At 39.4% G+C, this 26668-nt stretch overlaps 1 long non-coding RNA gene and 2 pseudogenes across 13 annotated transcripts in view; 2 read left to right on the top strand and 1 right to left on the bottom strand.

Annotated features, from left to right (window-relative positions):
• LOC144582627 (uncharacterized) overlaps nucleotides 1–20234 on the top strand; it is a 33744-nt gene extending 13510 nt beyond the window's left edge. For 5 of the 13 annotated variants that reach the window (XR_013535703.1, XR_013535693.1, XR_013535696.1 and 2 more), the window contains one exon: nucleotides 16512–20234. This is a non-coding gene — a long non-coding RNA (uncharacterized LOC144582627). Of the gene's footprint in view, nucleotides 1–3510; nucleotides 3527–5102; nucleotides 5127–5346; nucleotides 5531–5850; nucleotides 5989–16511 lie in introns of those variants that run through there. The other 8 variants (XR_013535695.1, XR_013535705.1, XR_013535698.1 and 5 more) reach the window with 6 other exon arrangements.
• On the bottom strand, nucleotides 8841–9734 carry LOC144582623 (selenocysteine lyase pseudogene; annotated as a pseudogene).
• A 4340-nt stretch (nucleotides 20235–24574) lies between the features above and the next one.
• Nucleotides 24575–26280, top strand: LOC144582622 (myc-associated zinc finger protein pseudogene; annotated as a pseudogene).
• The last annotated feature ends 388 nt before the right edge of the window (nucleotides 26281–26668 follow it).

The raw sequence follows: 26668 nt of genomic DNA, 5'->3' as shown, positions 1-26668 counted from the left end.
TTGGTTATTGCACAGCTCACAGACAGATAGCCCAGGACTGACATTAGAATAAGGCATAACATGGGACAATTTTCTTTCCTACTATCAAAGCATTTGGACACAGGAACGTTTTCTGTGGGTTCATAACATACTCAAAATGCTCTGCTGCTCCAGTTCCTCTAATTAATTGCCCCAGTTGTTATTTACATGTAATTTTCATATACAGATGCTTCTCGACGTATGATAAGGTTTTATATTTCCAGGGAAACAAATGGTAAATTACAAATACTGTTAAGTCAAAAATGCATTTAATACACCTGACATACTGAATCTCACACCTTAGCCTCGCCTCCCCTAAAAGAGTTCAGAATGCTTAAAATAGTCTAAACTTGGGTAAAACTAACACAGACTATTTTATGATCATGTTATAAAAATTTGAATCAAAATTCAATATTCAAAGTAAGATTTGTATTAAATGCATATCACCATAGAAAAATAAAAAATATCATTAATCAAAGGAAGTACCAGAAGTTAGGGACCATGTGAAGTGTAAAGTGTATAGTAAAGTTGTTTCACAGAAGACAGACTTCTATGAGTTTTGACTTCCACTTTAGTTCTCTCATAGTTTTGTCTTCAGATTTATTTACCTCAAAATAATATGCAAAGGCGCCATAAAACATCTCATGTTGATTTTTCCAAGATTGCCTTACTTGGATGTATTTTAAAGCTACATGGCACACACACGGTTTATTATGCCTGAAAAATAAATACACGTCTACCTCAATTCCCCTTCCCAAAATCTAAGTCCATTTGCTAATGTGAAGATGAGTTGTTAGCTGTGTGTATGTTCACTTCTCACTCTTAATATAGAGTATTCTCTCAATGCTCTTTGTACTTACACTTGATAGTAATGAATAATAGTTCCATTCATTTTACAAGTTGATCCTCCCCTGAGTGCTTTTAGCAAGAGTTGACTTTAGAGAAAGTAGACTTGATTTAATGGATATAGAAGCAAGGGACACAGAGAAATTAGAGAACAGGTTTCTAAAAAAGAGACTACAATTTGCCATTTTGATGTTTATCTGAATAACTACTTCATTTTAGCATTATCAGAGGAAAGAAAGCACTTATTGAGAGCTACCATAGCATTTTAACTAACCAAATCCCTTCAGTATTTTTTAAATGTATGGTGGCTATTCAAATTTATAGAGTGAGTCTATCTATTAGGAAATATGAAATATAGAATTAATGGACTTACTAAATGTTTTGGGATTGCAGTTGGCCTTTCTATGCTGGCCTCTTCAATCTTAAGTAGTTCCTTCTTTAAAAAGATTTATCCTGGTATGTTCAAATATAATATAATTATTTATTTATTTTTTGGATAATTCTCCTTTTCAGCCATAAAAACATATCTATCATTTTTGTTTTTCATTAAAAGGACAGTAAATGGCACTATTTTGAAAAATCTCTAAACCCAGCTTGAAGATAGGGTCTGATGTCACCGTGACAGCTTTTATGCAACGGTTAAGCATTATCATTTTCTACCTCATTTACTCCTTTAGAACACCCTGACATTAGAAAATAACTTCACCCAGCAAGTCAATTCATTTAAGTACTTGGCAGGCCAGAAGCAATTGACTCTTCTTGGAAGACCCATTAACAGAGAACAGTGTTCTAAATCAGACTTGCTAGGGGGGCCACACTGAAGTTATTTTACGACACAAGATGCTGAAAGTTAATACCTGTCCCAAATTTTCCAGGCGAAAATGAGCTTATCTATGGCGTAGGCTCCATAACATTTTGTGTCTCAACTGAGCACTTGTTCATGGACTTAAGCAGGAAGCAGGATAGCAAACCCATAAAGCAGGGGCACTGAAATTAGGCAAATGTGGATTTTGGTCTTGATTCTGCCACATAAATGGTGTAATATTTGGAGCAAGGTCAGTTTCCCTTAGCCTGTTTCTTTCTCTGTAAAGTGTAAATCATCCTTTGACAAGTATGTGAGAAGTACAACACATAGGGAAAGCATTAGTAAAGTGTTCAACTATGAGACAATCACCTTAGCTTCTATTGATATTTTCATTACACCTACTATTATTTGACCTTGGGAAAATCTCTTTATTGATCTAAGATGCAGTTTCTCTCTGTGAAATGGAATTACAACACCATGTTCCTAAGTTATAGATGTGTGTAGAAGTGACGATTAAATGAGCTCATAGCTGTACTTAAGGAGCTCTCTGATAATCCTTAATAATGGATATTTATATTTTTAAATACTAAAAAAGGACAGGTAATTGCAAACAACACAAAACAAAACATTGCTTTAAAAGGCTGTGGATAGTGATAGCTATAACAACGACAAGTTACCCTGAGACTATCAGCAGGCACAGGCTTGGAAGTAATACAGATTAAGGTTCAAATCCCAATTTTATCACTTATTTGCTCCCTGTCCCTGAGCAAAACACTAACCTTTTCACGTCTTTTCTCATCTTAAAATGAGAAAAATGTTACTTTTCCATAGAAAGTCTGTGACAGGATAGATACATAACAAAAGTTTCACACACATAATTAAAATAAGAAACAGAATAATAACAGCTGACATTTGTGGTACACCCATTATTTCCCAGACACTATAGTAACCAATTAACATAAATAACGTATTCTTCACCACAACATGACAACATATCCACTGCATTTTATATATGAGAAAACTAAGACATAAAGAGGTTTATTAATTAGTCCAAAGCCACAGAGCAGGTGGTGTGGCACAAAAATTGAGTAGGCACTCAAAAACTAATCATTGTTACTGTACTCCCCATCATAACATGAACACCTCACAGGGACTGGGAGAGTGCTAGATCGTGTGTATATTGAAAAGATACTGGAAGGACTCATGCCTCATTATGTTGTTCCTCCACTAGAGACTATGAAATTAAGTAATTCTAACTTAAAGCTGTTGGAACTAAATTATTCTGAGCCTTGAAAGCAATATGGCTATGTGGCCTGAGTCAAGTAGCATGCAGTTACAACTTACCCCCTTTTTTTCCCTGTTAATTATTAGGCAGATCAAACAGCTCCAAAGATAAGACCCTTTAAAGTCACTACCCCTCCTACAGAGCAATAAGGTAATTTCCTTATCCTGCAGTCTGAAACTGATAAAACTGCTGTAACTTATGTACTCGTCTCATATGAAAAGTGTTGTAACCCTGCTATAGTGTCTTTCTGCCTAGAGAAATAAAATCTTGGCTTTTACACTTTGGAACACTGATCCAACTTGTTAGAATTAGGTGTTTCCAGGTAACTATCCCCAAGTTTTGTATTCATATCAACTTTATACTTAATCATGTATTCCGAGTCATATTACTTAAGGTTGGCATGACCTACCTAATCACTGCTTAAACCTTTTAAGACACCCTTGATGAATAATAATAACAGTGGTTGCTTATTGACACCTCATGAGCTGGGCAGTTTATATTATCTCCATTCTTTATAATGTTCTTGGTAGTTACTATAATTTTCTTCATTTTTCAGGTACTGATAATGAGACTCAATGAGGATAGATTACTTTTCCAGATTTATGTATGAAGGGATTTGAGAAGGATAAATCCAGGTCTTTCTGACTGTAAAGACTACGTTTGTTTCACCACAATATATTTCTTATTAGAAGTATCTCATATACGACTATGAACTTCAAAACTTTTAAGAACCAACAATTCAATAAGCAAAGATGCTATAAATATCTAAAAGATATGAGATTTGGCTTCTATCCACTAAACATTAGTGATTCTTTAAAGAAAGAGCAATCATAAATATATACAACTCTTTAGGATCACTGCCTTCATTATTTCTGGACTGCTGTAACAAAACCCCTGAAAATGGATAATTTATAAGAGAAAAATGTATTTCTCACAGTTCTGGAGGCTAGAAAGTCCAAGATTAAGTCACTATCATCTGGTAAGGTCCTTCTTGCTGCATCCTCACATGGTAGAAGAGAAAAGGGCAAGAGAGAACAAACTCCCTCTATTAATCCCCTATACAAGGGCACCAAATCCTATTTGCAAATTTTGGACAGGACACGTTCAAACCATAGAAATCACATATGATGTGGTTATAACTATTGTAAACAAATCAATAGTATTTATTACTATTTCTTTAACAACCACTTATTAGAATACATTATTTTCTCTGTTATATATGAAATAAAAAAATTAGCTTTTCCCTGTATATTGTAGTTGGAGAGATAGTTCATCTACATAAATTACAGAAAACTAAATAATAATATCATTTATAGGTACAAGAAAGCTGAGAAAATAAGACAAGAAATAAATTGTCTGACAAGGACATTAAGGCAAAGCAGAACATTGTTTCCCAAAATCAAGCAGAGAAAGTGTTTTTGGAAAGAGGGAGTAGTTGATTCTATGATGCCTTGAGAAAGGTTATATGATTTGATTTTAAATGGTTTCAAGGGATTTAACAAGTGGTCACTGGTGATCTTTTTTTTTTTTTTTTGAGACGGAGTTTCGCTCTTGTTACCCAGGCTGGAGTGCAATGGCGCAATCTCAGCTCACCGCAACCTCCGCCTCCTGGGTTCAGGCAATTCTCCTGCCTCAGCCTCCCGAGTAGCTGGGACTACAGGCACGCGCCACCATGCTCAGCTAATTTTTTGTATTTTTAGTAGAGACGGGGTTTCACCATGCTGACCAGGATGGTCTCGATCTCTTGACCTCGTGATCCACCCGCCTTGGCCTCCAAAAGTGCTGGGATTACAGGCTTGAGCCACTGCGCCTGGCCCACTGGTGATCTTAACTGGAGAGTTTCAATGGAGTAGTAAAGTTAGAAATTAAAGTAGAATTAATTTACAATGAATGGAAGATGAGAAAGTAGAACACCCAAGGAAAACAATTTTTTCAAAAATGTTTTTTTATTTTTCTGTGAACAAGAGTAAAGAAATACAAAAGCTGGAGGAGGATATGGGGTCAGCCACATCTTAGTTTACTAAATGAGTAGGTATAGGAACTCCAAAATACGAAATTTTAAACGAACTCCTCTGGTAACAAACAGGTACACTATAGTTTAAGAATGACATACTGCAGTGACATACTACAAACATGTCTATTTTGCAGAGTCAAATGCACACATTGGACTGCACATTTTTCTATCACAATTATTCAAGAGAGTCGTCATCATTATTTTACCCATGGTGTAAAATCTTTGAAAGCACTCTCCCTATTAAGGAAGTTTCCAGAGGAATATCCTTACTTTGTTTATTCTAGGTAAGAAAAATCTCCCTCATAAATGTAATCCACTTTCTGTCCTGGACTTTGTACAGTGGAACGTGCCATTTACATGCTCCTCTCTCCCTGACAGCCTCTACACCTCCTTGCCTTGGCATTTCTGAGAAGTTCCGCGCTTCTTCCCTTCCCCCCACCTCTCTGCAAAACCGAACCTGTCTGCAGGTCCTTCAACTTTGTAATCCTGTTATGAGTACTCTTCCCAGCACTTCAGCACAACCTTATTTTTTATTACTCTAATAAAATTCTTTTGCCTCATGTACAGTGGTTAGAATAGGCCTTATAACCTCAATGTTATATGTCAGAATTATACCCATTGTGCATACATCTGTTACCTTGCTTCCATAAGCTTCAGTTTCCTCCCCGGTGAAATGGGAACAATGACATTCACCTCGTAGTGTTAAGAGTTGACGTGAGGACACATGTACACGAATGTTCATTGCAGCACTGTTTACAATAGCAAAGACCTGGAATCAACCCAAATGCCCATTGATAATAGACTGGATTGGAAAAATGTGGCACATATACACCATGGAATATTATGCAGCAATCAGAAATGATGAGTTCGTGTCGTTTGTAGGGACATGGATGAATCTGGAAAACATCATCCTCAGCAAACTGACACAAGAACAGAAAATGAAACACCGCATATTCTCACTCATAGGTGGGTGATGAAAAATGAGAACACATGGACACAGAAAGGGGAGTACTAAACACTGGGGTCTATTGGGGGGAAAAGGGGAGGGCCAGTGGGAGGGGGAGGTGGGGAGGGATAGCCTGGGGAGAAATGCCAAATGTGAATGAAGGGGAGAAGAAAAGCAAAGCACACTGCCATGTGTGTACCTACGCAACTGTCTTGCATGCTCTGCTCATGTACCCCAAAACCTATAATCCAATAAAAAATTAAAAAAAAAAAAAAAGAGTTGACGTGAGAACATTGATGTTCTCACTCATATGTGGGAACTAGAAAAGTGGATTTCATGGTGACTATACACAGCAACAACGTATTGTGTAATTCACAGCAGCAAGAAGAGAGAACTTTAAATGTTCCCAACACATAGAAATGATAAATCCTCACACACTGGGGTCTGTTGGGGGAAATAGGGGAGGGACAGCAGGGGGTGGGGAGTTGGGGAGAGATAGCATGGGGAGAAATACCAGATATAGGTGATGGGAGGAAGGCAGCAAATCACACTGCCAAGTGTGTACCTAGGCAACAATCTTGCATGTTCTTCACAAGCACCCCAAAACCTAAAATGCAATAAAAAAAGAAATGATAAATCCTCAAAGTAATGGATACCCCAAACACCGTCTCTTGACCATTACGTATCCCATACATGTAACAAAATATCACATGCACCCCATACATATGTAAAATACATGTGTCGATTTTTTTTAAAAGTTAAGGCATTGAAATATTTATAATACTGTCTTGGAAGAGATAAGTAATATGCATAGGTAGTCTTATTTCTCTTTAATGGAAAATACCACAATGAGGAGAAGTACTTAATATGTTATAGTCTTAAGTTACTATGTCTCTTTTTAAATACAGATTCTGAAAGTCTTAAGTTACTATGTCTCTTTTTAAATACAGATTCTGAAAGTCTTAAGTTACTATGTCTCTTTTTAAATACAGATTCTGAAAATCTACACTAATGAAATTGTTTCAAAGGGTTTACTTTCCTCAGAGTTTATAACTTCTTCTATGCTGAGTGCCAGTAAATTAATTAAAACATCACTAATCTTTCACTGGGAAAGAGACAAAAAAAATTCTTTTTAATCTTGGGCTAATTACATGCAATAATTTTGAAAATTTGCTTAGTCCCTAAGAGTTTTCTATTTCCTGAACTTCAACAAAAGTATAGTAGCTGAATGTAATGATTATTTATACTGCTTCATCCTTCCCTTCAAAGTAAAATAACTGTAGAAGCATAAATTGTGAAGAATGTCACACAAATATAAAAATAAATTACTGTGTATAATAATAAACACCACAACACATAAACATCACATTAAAATATCCAATAGCATTGTTAAAAAGGTTTATAATAATAAAGCTTTATTGTTTATCCAATAAACAAAGGCAGGGGAACTTAATTTTTTATTATTATTTTATTTCTTTAATGTTGTCTTTTTATTTATATATATATATTTTTTTTTTTTTTTTTAATTTTTTTTTTTTTTGAGACGGAGTTTCTCTCTTGTTACCCAGGCTGGAGTGCAATGGCACGATCTCGGCTCACTGCAACCTCCGCCTGCTGGGTTCAGGCAATTCTCCTGCCTCAGCCTCCTGAGTAGCTGGGATTACAGGCACGTGCAACCATGCCCAGCTAATTTTTTTTTTTTTTTTTTTTTGTATTTTTAGTATAGACGGGGTTTCACCATGTTGACCAGGATGGTCTTGATCTCTTGACCTCGTGATCCACCCGCCTCAGCCTCCCAAAGTGCTGGGATTACAGGTGTGAGCCACTGCGCCCGGCTTAATGTTGTCTTTTTAAAAAAGAGACAAGGTCTTGCTCTGTGGTCCAGGCTGGAGTGCAGTGGTGCGATCTTGGCTCACTGCCACTTCCAACTCCCGGGTTCAAGCGATTTTCCTGTCTCAGCCACCCAAGTAGCTGGGATTACAGGCAAGTGCCACTACACGAAGCTAATTTTTGTATTTTTAGTAGAGACGAGGTTTCACCATGTTGGCCAGGATGGTCTCAAACTCCTGACCTCAAGCAATCCACCCGTCTCAGCCTCCCAAAGTGCTGGGATTACAGGCATGAGCCACTGCACCCGCCCGACGTCTAGATTTCTTACTTGGCTGCTGCTGACACCCAACGGGAGGATGCTCCTTATGACTGACACGTGTGGATCTAAGATCCCTATATGGTCTCTGCTGATACCATGGTGGGGGTGGAAGTCCTGGTTCTCTACCTGGCCTACTTGACACACTGGTGAGGATGTGGACTGCCTCGTGACAGCCTGTATTGGTGGAAGTCTGGGTTTCCCGCTGAATGTTTTCCAGCGTCGACAGGCGCGGCAGCACAACTACTCTGCAGTGCCTGGCTGGAGGAAAGCGGCTGTTGTCTGAAGGTCTTCTGTCTTGCTAGGCCGCTCCTTTCCTGGTCCACTGGCCAGAAAGGACAGGCTTTGGTTGGGCACTTTTGTGTCAGTTTGCCAGCTTCCTCAGCACTGTGTGGGATACACAATGCAAAAAGAAAATCCAGGGAACTCATCCCCATGCTGCTCCTGTTTCTCTCTCTTGGTAAGAAGTTTCTAACAAAAAGTATAGTGGGGGCAAGAAGTAATTTCCCAGTTAACATGTCACTGTACATAGAGGGTACACAGGAGCTATCAGAAAGAAGACCAGGGTGCTTCCGTGTGGCCCTGCTGATCCCCGAAGTTAAAACAGCAGCAGGCCTCAGCTATGAAGGGTCCAACAGTTCTCTCACCAGTGGGCTGGGCCAAAATTACAAGGGGAATTGGATGCTTTGAAGCAGTTAAAAGAAACGGAGATTTCCTTCATTGCCAGAGAGACTGCAGGTCCCGTGAGTCCTCAGCATAAAATCAGTCAGTGGAGCCAGCTGTGACAAAGCAGCAGCATGGACTCTGCTACAGAGCCCCCCACGAGACAAAGAAACGGTGCCATGGTTCTTCACAATGTCACTGCTCTACAGACATGACACGGCCAGTTAACTTTCTGCCTTACCCTGGCCTGAAATTCTGTTCTTGTCCACCTCCAAACAGCATAGGGTAGAGAAGGGTACATTCACCAATTCCCCCGTACATAAAGTGCGCCAGTCCTGGGACCATTAAACTTGTGCCCCACGATTGTAAGGAAGTCCACGCCCAGGTCCTCCACATCCACGCGCCGCTTCCCCAAGGCCTGTGCAGCATCCGTGTGCACAAGGATGGGAGGCAGCCCGGCAGCTGCCCGTTCCTGGTTCAGGGCTTTAATGCGTTGGCTGATTTCAGGGACAGGAATGACGACGCCGGTCTCGTTGGCCAGCATGATGCTCACGAGGCGTGTGGTCCGGCGGACGGCTACAAGGATGTCGTCTACCTCTGCCTTTCCGCTCGCCTTGGACACCGGGACAAAGGTGACCGCTGCTGCTTGTTCTTCTGCCAGGTGCTCCAGGGGTAGTCGAATGGAGTCGTGTTCCGCAGAGGAAGTGATGAAATGGGGCTTTGCCCATCTACTGGGCTGTGGTGCACACCCGTGTCTCCCTGTGAGGTCTGGTTTACGTGGAAATGTTTCACCACAGAATGGATTACTCAATTATTTGACTCGGTGCCCCCGGAAGTGAAGATGATGTCTTGAGGTTTCCCACCAATCATCTTCGCAAGGCTCTCCCGAGCTGCTTTTATAATATCTTTGGCCTTTCTTCCTCTCCAGCGAGTTGTGTTTTCCGCAGCCGCTGGGCTGACTCGCCGTGCTCCCCGGTGCATCCCGCCCCGGCGCCGCGGCCGCCTCCATCCCCTCCCGCCAAGGCCGGAACTTAATATTTTTAAGTACACACATTTAAATTTTATATATGAAGTTTCACAAATTTTTCATGTCTTGTTCTGTAACAATACGCATCTAATGATTTTAAAAACTAAAAGGTAAACGGATTTAAGTTAGGTCCATACCTCAGTGGGCCCTAAAGGAATGCCTATTTTTGAGTCTATGTTAAGCATATTTGTACCTTTACATCTTATTCAATTAATGCCAAGTAAAATATTTCTACTTGAACCTGCAACACTAGGAATTTGCATAAAACACATGAGGTGAACACCATCACGATTGGTTATTTATGTATTTGCAAACCAGGAAACTGAAATAACTACATTTGAAAATCAGTGAAAGCTTTGAAAGCCACGTAACATTGGCAGCAGTATGCTGCCTTCCAACATCTATTTCTTACCCTGGTGGGCATTTTCTTTTAACTGAAAACCAAGAAAATGGTATATGCACGACAAGCATTTCCCTGTAATTAGTAATACTTACGCATCACTACCATATAATTAGAAGTACTAGATAAAATGTGTGCTTCTGTAAGGAGCAAGCACATAATTATTAGAGATATTTCCAGTCCCAGTTCTCTAAACTCTATCACAATTTACTCTATAAGACATAGGGCATGAATAATTCTGACTTTTTGGAGAGCAAAATGCCAGGCTACAAATAGTACATCAGGGCATTATCATGTTAGCAGAGAGAACGATTAGATTTGTTTTTTTATTTTTCTGCCTCTGAACTCAAAAGGCTCATGGTTTTTACTCTAAGAAATTTACATAAAGATCTTTGCTTTGCATTAATAATACTAAGCATGTGTCACGATTCCTCCACAAGATTACAAACTCGCTGAAATCAGGGGCTCTTATACCCTCTGTTTGTACTTCGTCTTGACTAGAGAATTGCCTTCAATTTTCTAAAGGTCAACAATTTGCAAGGGATTGAACGAGTGGTTGAGGGAACACGTTAAAACACCTGTGACTCCCAGAAGTTGCTGCAAATGAAGTTTCAGGTGGAAGCGTCCCTCCCTCCATTAAATTATTCAACTCCTAAAGGAGTTTTTCCCCTTCCCTTTTTATTTCCTATAATACTTCTTCATTGCTCCTTTGATAGTCATTTAATTTGGCACCGGTAACAGTTCATGGAGATTTGGAATACAGTTCTCCCCTTCACAGCATTAATTTTTAAGTTTGTTTGGCTTGGAAATGTGACTGTTGCTTCAGTTCTGTCTTGCCGTCTGCACATAGGTAGCATGGCCTACTGTCATAATGGACTGTATCACATTTGAACAGCCGAGCCATTAGGCAGTACGTTACACAAAGCCTCTCCAGTAAAAGGTCTAAGAATGGCTCAATCTTCGAGAGGCCAGACCTGTACAAACAGAGCCCTTGAGATGCATTTTCTTGAACTTTCTTTCTTTGTATTCTCTGATGTTTGCCGATGCTATGTGTGTTTTTGATTGAGTCTATTTGGTTGGTTCAAGGAGTACACCCAGTGGGCTTTCTTCCATGTGAGTTGAAATAGCAAAGGACCATGATGAAATATTTCCACCTGTACATAAAGATCTTATCATATGTTACAGCCAGCTTCACCACATTTAAAACTGATGGATTTTCTGAGCGTCATTAACTATTATTATTCTCCCAAAATAATTGCCATTTTAAAAATATATTTTCTCTTTACCAGGAATGATTTTTAGACATCTAAAGCAAATCTGAGCTTACAGACTGATTAATAAAACCTAATAAATGGTATGTCTTCAGAAATTTATTATACTATAAATATGCTTTCAGTTGAGTACATATTTGCAATAATAAACAATGGAAATTTGTACACATGCAAATCAAAACCTCATAATCAATTCATCATTATATATACATGGAAATTTATTTATAGAATATTCGCATACACAGCATTTTTATATAGCATTGCTAGGTATTGCCCAAAACATAGTAAGTGTCTCTTTCAAGAGAATCAAATTACCTGAACTTTGCAAAAATAAACATAGTGATTTCTGGATGAGGTTTTGCAAAAATAGGTGAATAAAAAAAGGTCCATCCTGAAGAAAAGTACCAGGTTTCTCTGCCACTGAGATGACACAGTTTGTCATCTCAGCAAACCTTCAGATTCATGTAGCTGTGACCTGTTGGTACTCCTCTGACTATATTCCAATATAAATGAATATGCCATCTACATGGAATCATAGAGATTCCAGTATACCACAACTTTGGAAAAGAGAGAGATTTTTTAATGCAACCATTACAAAAGATATGACTAATCCAAAGCATTTCCATTTGAAAGAGAAATGACTAATAATTGACTGGCCTGAATCCAAAGTCACAGTGGGGTTCAGAAAGCGGGTAAGCGCCCTCATAAAAATAGAAGCTGTATCAACCAATTCCATTTAATTATGTATGAAGGTGATGATGGAGCTAAACTGCCTGTAATTGGAGTCCAATTACTCAGCTGGTCTTCCATAAAATTAATTCAGCTGGAAGTTTGCCATTGTCCTGTGCTCCAGGCCTGCTGCTGGTTTAATTAGTTAACACAGAGGAATCCTGAAACAGTAAATTATTTTATCTTTATTGCCAATTATCGGTTAAGGTAAATTGTATATAAAATATTAACATCTGCTTCTCAGACAAAAAGGAAAGGGCACAAGGAAAGTATCTTTTTGGTTTTCTACCTAAAAAGACACGTACGCATAGAAGAGCTCATCTTCCTGTGGGTTATTTATGTTAGAGACACTGGAACTTGTAAGCCATTGAATACATTGCAAATGCACATACTATGCCATCGGCAATGATTTTACAAATAAGACCCTATGCCCCTTGCGATGTGCACATGTAAACATCAAGTTTAACATCAACAGAAGCAAATTGTATGGGTAGAGGACATTCCTGAAGAAATTCCTCTTCAGGCTTTAAATTACTTTGTTCAAAATTTGGTAATGTTTTGTGTACTTTTAAAAAGATAGGGGCTGACTTCTGAGGTTTGACAAAGCAATCTATACGAGGTTGTTTACAATTATCTGAGTTGTGTATTATAGATTAATCACTAAGCAGTTAAAACTATTGAAAAAACTAATCTAGTGGCTTAAATACTCATCTCCAATTATTTTTCTTTTTAATATGACAAATGTAATATTAACCATTGTACTGAAATGATTGATACCATTTCAAGGCTGCCTCCTATCAGTATCATTTCTATTTAATAGATACGACTCACTTCTATTTTATTGGTTTCTTCATAGTATACTTTTATTTAAAAGAATTTCTACTCACAAAATTTTATTCTTTAATTTCATACCCAATAACTAATTCCAAATGAAACATCAGTGGTCTTATTTAATAATAAAAAAGTTAATTGCAAACATCTGATGTATCCACAAAAGAACAGCTAGTATGATCAGATCCAAAATAAAACAGTCTCTTTAACAGTCACAGTGGAATAAACATTACAACCTTCTCCAAATATACTATTATTTATATATAGGAAAATGAAAAATTGGATTTCATGAAGCTTTAAAAAGTTTTACATATCTTTCAGAATGAAAGTCTTTAGTGTAAGATAAGGTTGTGATTTATTATTATACTATCCATTTTTAGACAATTTTAAGTGCTAAAACAGACGTTAGCTTTTGTACGGCCTTATTCAATAGATGTGTCTTCAGATTTGTAGCATTTGCAATAAACAATTCTTTTATTACATAGTACAATTAATGTAAGAATAATTATTACATTTTTCTATATCTTTTCCAGGAATGACACTGCAAAACCAATTACCTTTTAAACCTATATATTTAATCAAAATGTCATGATAAAGCTCAACTTGTATAAGAAAACTGAAGCCAAACATTTTAAAAAGACATGCATATCAGTTCAAGAAAAGCACTCTGCAAAATGACCCTGAAAACAGGGTTTCTTTTGTAATATTTCACTAAAAAGAAAAATCTTTTATTTAACATATAAGTAGTTATAACGAAATTCAGCTAGGTTTCACTAACTTGATAGAATGTTGGCAATTTCCTTCTGTAGACTGTTCTGTTTCGTGCTATCTCAATTTATAGCTGTGTTTTTTCACAGAATCCTCACTTGCCAAATACTATTAATATAGTTATCAAATATATTCAACATCTCTGTTGTCATACATTTTGCAAAAATGTAGGTAGCATTGCCATTTTTAAACAAGTTAACAAATATGTCCCCAAAACCAAAAATAGCAGAGTGTTTCATCTTAATTTTAAAGTAGAGGATATTTGCTGAAATATTTGTTTGTGATACATCTACAAATAAAAGGCTGAAAAGAGTCTTCAGTTTTTCTCCATGTGTAACGATTTTAGAAAGTTCTGCACAATATGTGGTTGCTTAGAGTTACAAGGGAGAAAAAGCAACATGGGTCTTCCCATAGACCAAAGTGGCAGGACATGGCTCCAAAATGTCACTAAGCACAACTGGGATGAACAGCTGTGCTGAGACAGGCTCTCTTGTTAGGCTCTGACTGCTGTCTGTTAAAAGAAGGAAACACGCTCTTTCAAAAGAATGGGAAATTTTCTCACTTTACACAAATAATACATTTAAGGGAAGATGATACATGAGAAGAAAGTATCATTGGTCTACTTTCTCAGTAGCTTTCTGCAAGGCAATGCTTTATCATGATTACAATACACAGTCAGTTCAAACACATGTATCAGATTTTATCTTTTTTTGTCTAACTTATTAGACAATTACATAAACGAGACGTTTCTCCCGTGCTTTAAGGAACCTATTGCCTAAGTGTGTAAGATTATCTAAATAATTATTTTCCTTTCATCTCATTTTCTATAACCAAACTCTAAATGGGAACTGCCTTTTCTTTTTGCAGTAGCTTAAAGATGCTAGATTCCTCTCTTACCCACCCCACACACATACACACACACAGACAAGCAGTCTGGCTACCAAGAAGGAAGAGTTTGCCTTAGAAGGAGGCATTTTTCATCAGATAAGCACTGACATTCACCTGGTTTCCCTAATCTAAGTCCCCTAGGGCCCTTTATTTACTAGAACCAGAAACAAAAGGTTTCTAAGGATTGGCTTGAGACCATGCTAAGCAAAATTGGGCTTACATTGAAGTGGCACAGCAGTCCTGGACCACTTGAGGAATCCAAAAGTACTAGGAACAAAGCCTTCAGAAGCCAAACCCCTCAGCCAAGCAATGCATATGCTGGGATACATGGTGTCCTCATGCCATGTGGGATTCACATTGACCTTCACTTCCAGAAACATGCTGACTCCTTCATTGGAACAGCCCCTTGATCAAGAGCGCTGTCTGCAGGGCTTTCTGCTGTGCCTGGTTTGAGTCCTTGATTTGTGTAGGTCTGAGGTTATTGGTTGGTCAACTTAATAATGTAAAAATTCAATCCCACACTGACATTGGTCTTCACGGTGATAACAGCATGAGACTAAATTAACCCCAGAGCATGAGAGCATAGACTTACAGACAATGATAAAGTTATAAATTGTTCAGTATGTTTAAGCGTCAGAATCTTCTTTCCCATCTTGATTGACTTTTCCATTGCTATCACTCTAGCTAGGCAGAGATGATACGAAAATGTAACTTGATCAAGAAAAGTAAGTAGTAACAGTGGGGAGCAATTGACTGTCACTTGAGATCCAGAAATCACCAAAGAATTTTGTGTTTTATTTTTTTGTGAAGAAATAACAACTTTTTTTTTTAACCTTAGTCCTAAGGCACATCACACAAAATGAGAGGGAAAAATTGTCAGTTCTGTTCTGACAGGCCTCTGCTACTGAACAGTGGGACTCTTCATCACACCCAATCCACAGGTGCAGAAGACTTGCATATCCTGGGGTACCAAATCTTCAGACTCTTGACTGAAGAAAGTCAGAACTGTAAACAGAACTGCTGGAATGGCAATGACAAGTTGCTCAACTCCTGAAATAAATTTTCTCAGTCCTGCAGCAATGGATCGGATCTGAAAATTAATTTTCTTTCTTTACTGGCATCTGTCAGGTGGCATCCGCTCATGGGCAGCCATCTTGAGGCCTCCCCACCACCAGCTCAGATGCATCTCCTACCTTCCTACGTTGCTTTAGAAAAGTACATGTGTGCCTTCTTTTTAAAAAAAAGATACAAACTGAGTCTATAAAAGATATACACTTGTAATTAAAGTTTTATTAAATGAAAATATAAGGGAGAAAATTTCAGCGAAAAAATGTTTAATTTTGTCTTAGGTTTCTGATAGTTGGATATACTTTCATTTTATTTAGTTGGAAATGTATACCCAGCAAAGACAGCTTATTATTTCTAGTTAACTTATATTTGGAAATTGGGTAACTAACACCAGAGAGTCTTGGATAATTAGATTAAATAGATAATAAACCTTATCATCAAATAGGAGTGGTAGGCATTTTGAAAATTCATTCATTCACTCATTGTTTCTTTATTCAATGAAAGTTTATTAAGCACCAACTAAGCACTATGCTCAACATGTCATCCTTCTATTAGCACTGTGAACTGATTATATATCATTTGACAGTGTTTAGATTCACTCATCTATCCCATCATATTGATTGATCACCTATCATGTGAATGCAATTCTTAAAAACACAGTTTGATGTCTTGTAGCAGTCAACAACACAAAAGAAACAACATAATCCCTGCCTTTGTAGAGTTCACATTCTAGTATTGTTTAGAGAAAAGTAACTGATAAACACAATAAATAAGTACCTTACGAAATTGTTTTCTTTTTTTTTCAGATGGAGTCTCGCTCTGTCACCAGGCTGGAGTGAAGTGGCATGATCTCAGCTCACCACAACCTCTGCTCTTGGGTTCAAGCAATTCTCCTGCCTCAGCCTCCTACGTAGCTCATGGAGAGGGGGATCACAGTAGGTCCCCTTCTTGCTGTGGGTGGACCCACTTTTTGCTCCTCTGACCTGTGAATGCACAGCCTGGTAGCCCTCTGGAGCCCTGCTGCCCATCCCATCTCCTCCTTTACACTCTGGGCATCCTCTTCCCAATCTGTGTCATCCTTCAACAAGTTTTCCTTCTCATTTTCCTTAAAGATATCTGTTTCAATTTTTTTTCATGGAAGGGTCCTTCTGCCTTTCCCTTGGCTGTTATGTTTCTTCATTTAATATTTTTAATGGGATCTCAAGAAGAAAAGGTATGGAACACAAGTGCTGAGTTAACCATTGATATGGTTTGGCTCTGTGTGGCACCCAAATCTCAGGCCCAGTTGTAATCCCAAATGTTGGGGGATGGACCTTGTGAGAGGTGATTGGATCATGGGGGTTTCTAATGTTGCCTTTGTAGTATGTATTTTCCAAAAGGGAATCAAGCTTAGAGTGCTCCTGAAGAAACTGACTCTATTATATACCACCAAAATATTTGAAAAATACAAAGAGAATCTATCATAATTTTTGAAGAATAAGTTCCTGATTCTGATATGAGTGCTTTTAAGCATTAATCACTAGCTGAAAACACACAGTATAGTTATGAATTATCACTCATTAGGATTCTAGGTCCATCAGAGCAGGGTTTCATCTGACGTGCCCATCACTGTTTCTCACTGCCTCCAACATTGACTGGCTCAAGGCAGATACTTAATACATAATAATGAAATATGCTGGATAAACATTTCTAACTAGAAATTAAGGAAGCCTCTGAAGTCACAAGAAGAAATCAGGTTAGAAAGCAAATGATCTTCCCCACAGTTCTTGCTATGTCAAGACCAAGCCCTATAATTTTCATTTCTTCCTAAACCTCTTAAGAGAATGAGAAGAGTGAGGTAAGGCTAGCAAAGACAGGTGACCCAAAAATGCTTCTGAGTCATGCTCACTTTGGAGAGCAGAACTTCAACTCAGAGCTCAGAGCTGCAGGCTTAGAGATCATCAGAATCTCCCCAGCCAGCCACTCCCTAGAGTAAGCTCCCATGCCCATTGCAGCTTCAGTCCCTGCCTAGCACTTAGTGTAGCTCTACCAGCAACACCAGCAGACAATAGAATTGCAGGAAGAGATAATATTTGTTCCAGGGATGTTGGCATAGACACCCTGAGAAGCAAAAAGAAATAGTAAGTTTCTGAAGAGCCAGGCCATAGATGAAGCTATCTCTTCACACTAAATATACCACCATGTTTTTCTTAGAAGAACTTGAGCATGCCTTTCTTCCTTATAGCCAAAAAACAAAACAAAACAAAACAAAACCTAACTTTTCTAAAGCACCAGGCTTCCCAGGAATGGCTAATCTTTTATACCCACTTGTATTTCTGTGTAAATGGAAACCAGAAAATGTCTGGAAATTCAGGTACATAGCAGGGAAACAATACAATGGGAAAATAATTAGAGCCATTTTGTGCTCGGTTGGTGCTTTGCCTCCTTTTCCAGTTAAATCTATAATGTGTGGGCATAAAACGTACGCAAGTTAGCAGAGGACTGACACGTTCCTATTGAAGTAACAGGAAAGCTGGCTCGTTCTCCACAGTCTGACCCTCAGAATACTACTGAGGATGTCTGTCCCACGCCTTCTGGGAGTAAATTGAGGCTAAATGTGAGTCTCTCTGGAGATGGTCATAATCTTTCTCACATTGTATATGATTGCATATCATTCGTTCTACTTCAAATTACATATAATGGAAAACCTTTTAGCTGTACAGTCCTCTGTAGGGTGCTCAGAGGAAAAACGCAGACAAGACATGATAAATGCATAGATAATCAAATAGAGAGAATCTGTTTCTCATCCTTTCACTCATAGAAAGGCATTAGAGCTGTGTGAAACTACCAATTTTCACATTCTTTACATTCACTTGAAAACTTAGCTTTTACAATAATTTGAAATTTTAATCTAAGGCATAATATTTTCATCAGCAACGAAATTAAACAAGGGATATAGTTCTGAGCTTTGGTGAGCTCTAACATTGCTTACAGTACATACTAAATAAACTTCTGAATATTAGTCTCAATCAATTATTTAAAATAGAATTATACTTCAAATGCAATTGGATCAAGCTGCCAAAGGACTTTAACTGCCAGTTTTAAAGTGAATAATATCTCTAGTTTATCAATATTTTAATCAGCTTTGCATATACATCTTGTTAAATGTACTACTTTCTGACTTCTTTATCCCTCTGTATACTTATATCTCTATAAAATTCTGCTCTCTTACTTCATCTATGGTGGTAAATGGGAAATGGGTCTTCCTCCTTGATATACACTTTCTCTAATCTAATGAAATGTAGATTTATCTACCCATTTTCTCTAATACTTACTGATAAATCTCTACATGGGGTTATAGGAGAAACTGACACATCTCTACATGGGGTTATAGGAGAAAGCCAACGTATGATGTCCTACACACTTCCCTGAACACTCCTCTTCATGCTCACGTGGTCTCTCACAGACCCTTCACTGTTGGAATAAGGTGTTCCTTTTGGTGAATCACAGAATTGTGTCATGCTGGTGCAGAAAGAGAACATGGAGAAGTCAAGTGAACTAGGCAATGAGTTGCTTAAAAGCTGGGAGTAAGCTTTGGGGCTTTCATTGCACTATCTGCCAGTATCCTAATAGTTAAAACAATCTAACCCCAACATTTCTCTTGAACTGTCAACTTTTGATCTCCTCTGCTTACTCTATTTGCAAAGATTATATTTCATTCACTCCTTTGAAATCTCTAATGGGTTTTCTGGGTTTTCCTTTGTTTCCTTAGAATTCAGCATTTGTTTACAATAATAATTATTATTTTAAAATCTAAGTCGAACCATGGGATCAACCACCACGTTGTAAAAATAAGATGGAATATTATGAGTCAATGATTTGTAAAACCAGTATCATACAAACATATTTGTACTGTATTCTCAGAAGAAACCACTTTTATTTAACTGAAGCTACAGACAAAACTCTTTATATCACCTTTTGAACTCTTCAATGCTATCCAAAAAATTCTTATCATCTATGTTAAAAACAAGAAAGTATTTAGCTTTCTTTTCCTATAAAACTGTTAAAGAGCAGGGTTTCAACACTATGGACAACATATTGTGGATTTTGCAGATGCGATGCATGTTCAAATATTTGCAATAGTATTATTGTCACAATAAAAGAAAAGAAAAGCAATGTTACCAACATAATCATATCTGCTTTGTAAGAAAGAATGATAAACTCTTTCATAAGAACATGCTGTAATCACTGGACTTCTGAGGCATGGAAATCTCGTGAGCTGAGAACTTCCGAATGCTGTGTTTCATTAAATACTTCAGGCAATGCCACTATTATACTAGAAGTTTATCTTGATAATTTAACCTTCTCACTTTCTGTTTGTGAAAAGTCTGGATCATATACTATTTTGATAATACATTTAATGAATACATCAAACATTTTATACCTCTTGGAGCATCAAATACCATGTAATCCAGAGGTAATTCCTCAAATTCTGTGTTTGATTGAATGATGGCATTCTTATTGTGAATACAGCAAGCTTTCTAAAATTATTATTTCTGGATTTCTTTTTTTTTGTCTTAATTTTATATTATCATTCTCATTCTTTTATCACCCACATTGGTAGAAAAACAAAGTATTCTGCTACATGTTATAATTAAACATCACAGGTATCTTTTTTTCATTGCAAATTGCTTTTTCCCTTAAGGAATTCTGTGTGCCATTTGCCCTATATTGCAAAAGTATCTTAATCAAGTATCTTTTTCTTTTTTTTTTTTTTGGTCAGGGCTCAAAAAGGATTTCTCTGCTCCTGAACCAGTTTTCATGTTGATTTCTTGCTTTTGGATTACAGAGGAGTGCGTAGTGGAATCATTGAGCAGGGCTAAAACAGATCTTGAGTTTTGATTTTTTGTAGGTGGCTGTTTTGGCTGTTTTTTTTCTTTTCTCCCGTCATCGTGACCACGGGCAGAAAGTAAGCATCCTTGCAGCTTCCTTATGCTGATTATACAGCTTTTTTAGGTGCTGAAATGCCTCCAGATTTTAGGCTTTATAAAAGGATCTTTGTTTCAGATCCCTACTTTGGGCAGTGTGAAACCACATTTCCCAGAATCGGATACACACTGGTTAATGGTGGTATCAAGTCTAGTTTACTAATCTGACTTTGAGGTCTGTATTTGTTTTTGAATATGGGTATAATTTGGCTATTGATTTTATAGTTTTCAAAATTTAATAAAGTGTATTTTTGAGAAAAGTTTTAGGTTTGTAGCAAACTTGAGTGGAAATGAAGTTATCATAAGCTCCTATCCTCACACACGCACAGCCTCCCCACCGTTGACGTCTTGCACCACAGTGGTACATTTGTTACAACCAATGAACCACAGTGGTACATCACCACCCAAAGTTCATGGTTTACATTAGGGTTTATTCTTGGTGCTTCACATTCTATGGGTTTTGCCAAATATATAATGACACACATCACCACTGTAGTGTCATACAAAATCATTTTACTGTCCTAAAAGTCATCTTAAATATATGTTTTATCCATTATTTCTATAGTTTTTTAGTTAGGGAAAGGAAAAGGAGCCAATACTAACTTAGATGAGCATGAATATAGATGTCTTCCTCCAGTTTTATAATGTATTTCATTATTATTATTTTTTTTTTTTTGAGACGGAGTTTCACTTTTGTGACCCAGGCTGGAGTGCAATGGCGCTATCTCGGCTCACCGCAACCTCCGCCTCCTGAGTTCAGGCAATTCTCCTGCCTCAGCCTCCCAAGTAGCTGGGATTACAGGCACGCGCCACCATGCCCAGCTAATTTTTTGTATCTTTAGTAGAGACGGGGTCTCACCATGTTGACCAAGATGGTCTCGATCTCTTGACCTCATGATCCACCCGCCTCAGCCTCCCAAAGTGCTGGGATTACAGGCGTGAGCCACCGCGCCCGGCCTCATTATTATTATTATATAAAAATATTTTTTCCATGTTTTTAGTAGAATATGACATACAAAGGTAAAAAAATTCAGTAAGCTTCAAGATGTTAAAATTTCAATGATCACATGGTTAATGGAAATTTGTTATTGTGATGAACATTCTTCAATATCACAAAACTTTTGCTGAAGACTTTGTTTTTTACATTAAATCTGTTTCCCTTTGTCACACACACTATAGTGTATATCATTGCAATCTAATATTTTATACTCTGCATCTTAACACTAATGAAGTAATACAGAATCAGACACTCAGCATTATTGCATGGTTCATACTTTTAAAATTGTCATGTGAAGTGTATAATGTTAAATAATATTTAAGATATTTTCATACAATTCCTTTTGCTTGCTTATTTTGAAGATAAAGCACTAGCAAAAATGCCAACAGAAAGAATACAAAGAATATACATATATGTAATTCACCATTTAGATATTAAAACAATACATCATTTAAATTCACATCTGTAAAATGTTAAAAAAAAAAGATCTTATCTCTGTATGGGTACAATAATGCTATATATTGATACCTTTGACCCTTTTTTTACAAAAGTAGAAATATTACAAATAATTGTTTTTAAAGTTATATTGTTTTTGGATATAATTGATTTGGCATCAACTTGTTTTTTTTTTTTTTTTTAAAAAAAGGCAACTATGTCCTTTAAGCTAATGAAATGGTATTTCCACCATTTATGTCACTGAATGCTCTAGGCCTTATCCTGAACTTTTCAACTCACATGTGCATCTTGACTAAGATTCTCTCTCTCTCTAGAGAGAGAGTCTTATAGCTAGATACCTGTATATGTGTATGTATATATATATATATATATATATATATGCACTTACTCTCTAGAAAGTAGATAGTATATAGACAGATAGCTGTGTATATGTATAGACAGCTGTCTCTATATACACGTATAGATAGCTGTATATATACATAGGTCTATATATATACATATATATAACACACATATATAATGATACACACACACACACACACACACACACAGACACACACATGCATAGCTCCTAAGATATCTACTGTGCTTATATTATCTCTGGTAGAAAAAATATTCTCAAAAAGGAAAACCAACTGCTTAGTAACACTAAAGACATTTGTACATTTAAGCAATATCTTCTTAAAATTTGCATGGAATAAAACAGTTGCCATACAAAACAGTCTCTTTAAAATGAATACAAAAACAGATTTTATTTTTCCTTAATTTTTGAGAAATTATCACGCTAATTGTAATTTGGGAAATAGCCAAAGAAAGCAGGTTGATAGATTGTTAACAAAAGACCTAAAAATATTAGCAAATATGGTCTAAGAGATAATGTGAATAATTTGTTAGTTAAATATGTGTGTTCTCCAATGTTTGTCATTTGACGTGTTTTATATTGCTCTTGACATTAAAAATTTTACGATTAACATGATCAACATAAATCAAACATTTCTGAGTGGAAACAACTTTCTAAGTATAACTATTGGCTGTGGAGTCTCACTGCCACAATAGTTATTATATGTTTATGTATGTAAGACCTCGTTTATAAACCTGCAAACTATTAGGTTTCTAATGGGTACTGAAAAAATGAACAGTTGAACCATTCTAAGGTTTAACACCGCAAACTGAAAATTTCTCTTATTTTATCGGGTGGTTTGATGCCAAACCCCAGGACCCCTTTCAGCCACATTAAGTTCATCTGTAAGAGCAGAGTATGGAGTATGCAGTAGTGAAGATTTAACCAGGATTGTTAATACAAAGGAACTGGACAAAGTGAGCAGGGCAAAGGTTAATGCCAACTGAGTTGTTGTGATCACTGACTCATCAATTAAAGTTGAGTAGAACAGAAAAGTTAGAATGACGAGCGTAGAAAAATGGCAGCTCTAGTAAGTCTGAGGTCCATGAAGAGTTATCATTGAGAGTGAGCTGTCAGAGCAAAGTATTTAAAATTAAGATTATGATGGGTTTGCATCTATTAGTAACAGCAAGATCTAGGGTATGACATTTATGTGTGTGCATATGTGTATTATGTGCGCGTGTTTAAATGTTTACGAATCTTGTGTTCTACTCTTCTCATGTAGAACACATTGTTTTCTTTAGCAAAATTAAAAGTTTTATTTTATTACCCAGTGATCACACGCTCCTTCCACTCCTCAGTGCTCCTTGTTGTCTCCAAATTGCAGAACTCTGCTAGAGTTTTTCATTTCCTTCATGAGCAATTTATTTCTGCCACTGGATATAAGCTATCCCTCATTTCTCATCATTTACATTACCTAATATTAATATAAAATTTTGTAAGTTTCAAAGAGATTTTTCAAATATTAATATAAGCATTACCTATAGTTATGAAATTACTACCAATGTAGATATCAAATACATATCTAGTTCATATTAACAGATATATTCAGCATTAGATGACAAAATATGAATAAGTAAATTAAGAAAATAATAAATACATGAGTGAATAAAAGAAGCAATGGAAGTAATGTTTTTCTTTTAAAATTCTCTAGATAGTACTAGGACCAAGAGCATTGGATTGCTGGGACGGTTGATGTGATGTTTGGCATTTTAATATTATTGCTTTCTACATCATCAATTCACCTGTATGTAGTAAACTGACTTAGGACACAGGAGACTTGCGTTTGATACCTCTCTCTATTATTTAATAATGGATATATTTCAAAAATGCCTTAGAACTCATATGTACATTCTGTCTGCTCTTAAAAAAGTGTGCCACTGCTCAATGTAAGGGTGACAAGAGCACTGAATTAAAAAGATTTCTAGAGGCTCCAACCGCCGCCGCCGCCGCCCAGGCCCCCGCCCCAGGCCCCGGCCCCGCGGGGCCTCCCGCTCCCACCCAGGGGGCGTCGCCGCCGTAGCCGCGGCGCTCCGCAGCACGCAAGGCGCCCTCCTTCCCTCCCGCCGGCCCGGGTGCACGGGCCACGCCTTCGGCTCGGCCCAGGCCGGCCGGCCAGCCGTGGGCGGCGCCCCGAGCCCGGGCCCCGCGCGGCTCCCCGAGCCCCAGCTGAGCCCTGGGGGCCCCGCTGCGGCCGAGGCCTTGTTCCCGGTGTTCCCTTGCACGCTGCTGGCCCCCGCCTTCCCCGTGCTGGGCCTGGACTCCCCGGGGGTGGGCGGCCTCATGAACTCCTTCCCGCCACCTCAGGGTCACGCCCAGAACCCCCTGCAGGTCCGGGCTGAGCTCCAGTCCCGCTTCTTTGCCTCCCAGGGCTGCGCCCAGAGTCCATTCCAAGCTGCGCCGGCGCCCCCGCCCACGCCCAGGCCCTGGCTGCTGAGCCCCTCCAAGTGGACTTGCTCCCGGTGCTGGCTGCTGCCCAGGAGTCCGCCGCCGCCTCCGCTGTCGCCGCCGCGCCCCTGGCTCCGGCCGCCGCCTCCACGGTGGACACAGCGGCCCTGAAACAGCCCCTGGCGCCCCCCGCCTCCGCCACCACCATCACAACAACAGCCACCGCCGCCCCAACATCGACGGTCGCCGTGACCCCAACGCGTCTGCCTTGTAGAAGACAAAGAGCCAGGGGCCCTACATCTGCGCTCTCTGCGCCAAGGAATTCAAGAACGGCTACAACCTCCGGAGCACGAAGCCATCCACACGGGAGCCAAGGCCCGCCGGGTCCCCTCGGGTGCCATGAAGATGCCCACTATGGTGCCCCTGAGCCTCCTGAGCGTGACCCAGCTGAGTGGAGCAAGCGGGGGAGGAGGAGAAGCGGGTGCCGGCGGCGGCGCAGCCGCAGTGGCCGCCGGTGGCGTGGTGACCACGACCGCCTCGGGGAAGCGCATCCGGAAGAACCAGCCTGCGAGATGTGCGGCAAGGCCTTCCGCTACGTCTACCACCTGAACCGACACAAGCTGTCGCACTCGGACGAGAAGCCCTACCAGTGCCGGGTGTGCCAACAGGGCTTCAAGCGCAAAGACCGCATGAGCTACCACGTGCGCTCACATGACGGCGCTGTATGGAAGCCCTACAATTGCTCCCACTGTGGCAAGAGCTTCTCCCTGCCGGCCGGATCACCTCAACAGTCACGTCAGACAAGTGCACTCAACAGAACGGCCCTTCAAATGTGAGAAATGTGAGGCAGCTGTCGCCACGAAGGATCGGCTCCGGGCGCTCACAGTAGGACACGAGAAGGTGCCATGTCACGTGTGTGGCAAGAGGCTGAGCTCGGCTCATATTTCGGACCACATGAAGGTGCACAGCCAGGGCCCTCACCATGTCTGTGAGCTCTGCAACAAAGGCTTCACCAGGGCAGCATACCTGCGCATCCACACGGTGAAGGACCACGGGCTCCAGGCCCCGCGGGCTGACCGCATCCTCTGCAAGCTGTGCAGCGTGCAAGACCCCTGCCCAGCTGGCTGGCCACATGCAGACACAGCTGGCTAGCCACATGCAGACCCATCTGGGGGGGACCGCCCCCCCCGTCCCAGGAGATGCCCCCCCAGCCACAGCCCACCTGCTGAGGGGGACCCCGCACCCACCAGGTACTGGTGAGGTTTGTCCAATGGCTGCGGCGGCGGCTGTGGCAGCGGCAGTAGCAGCTCCTCCCACAGCTGTGGGCTCCCTCTCCGGGGCACTTCCCTCCCAGCCCTGGTGAGCTCCCAAGTTGGTTGTGGGGGGAGAGGGGAGAATGGAGTAGAGTCCCTTGGTACAGGCTTCTCTCCCCCGCTCTTTTTCCACCAACTCCTCACTACTTCCCCACCAACCAAGGAGCCTCCGGAAGGAAAGGAGGAAGAAATGTTTTAGGGGAATTCGCTAGGTTTTAACATTTGTTTCTCCTGCACCTCTCTTCTGTCAGACCTGACCCCACACAAACCTGTCCCCTCGGTTGTGTTGAAGTCCCGTGGACAGTGGGCAGGAGTGGCAGAGGACAGGAGCAGCCACTGCCGGTACCCCCTCTCCTCTCTGTAAGCCTGTGCCCTTTCCTCCCAGGGACTTGTGAGCCTCTTCCTTCAATGGTTCTCTTACTCTCCTTCCAATCCTCTCTCC

The sequence above is a fragment of the Callithrix jacchus genome, chromosome 5 (assembly GCF_049354715.1).
Source record: "Callithrix jacchus isolate 240 chromosome 5, calJac240_pri, whole genome shotgun sequence".
NCBI classification, from domain to species: Eukaryota; Metazoa; Chordata; class Mammalia; order Primates; family Cebidae; genus Callithrix; species Callithrix jacchus.
This window is presented reverse-complemented; position numbering and strand designations above follow the sequence as displayed.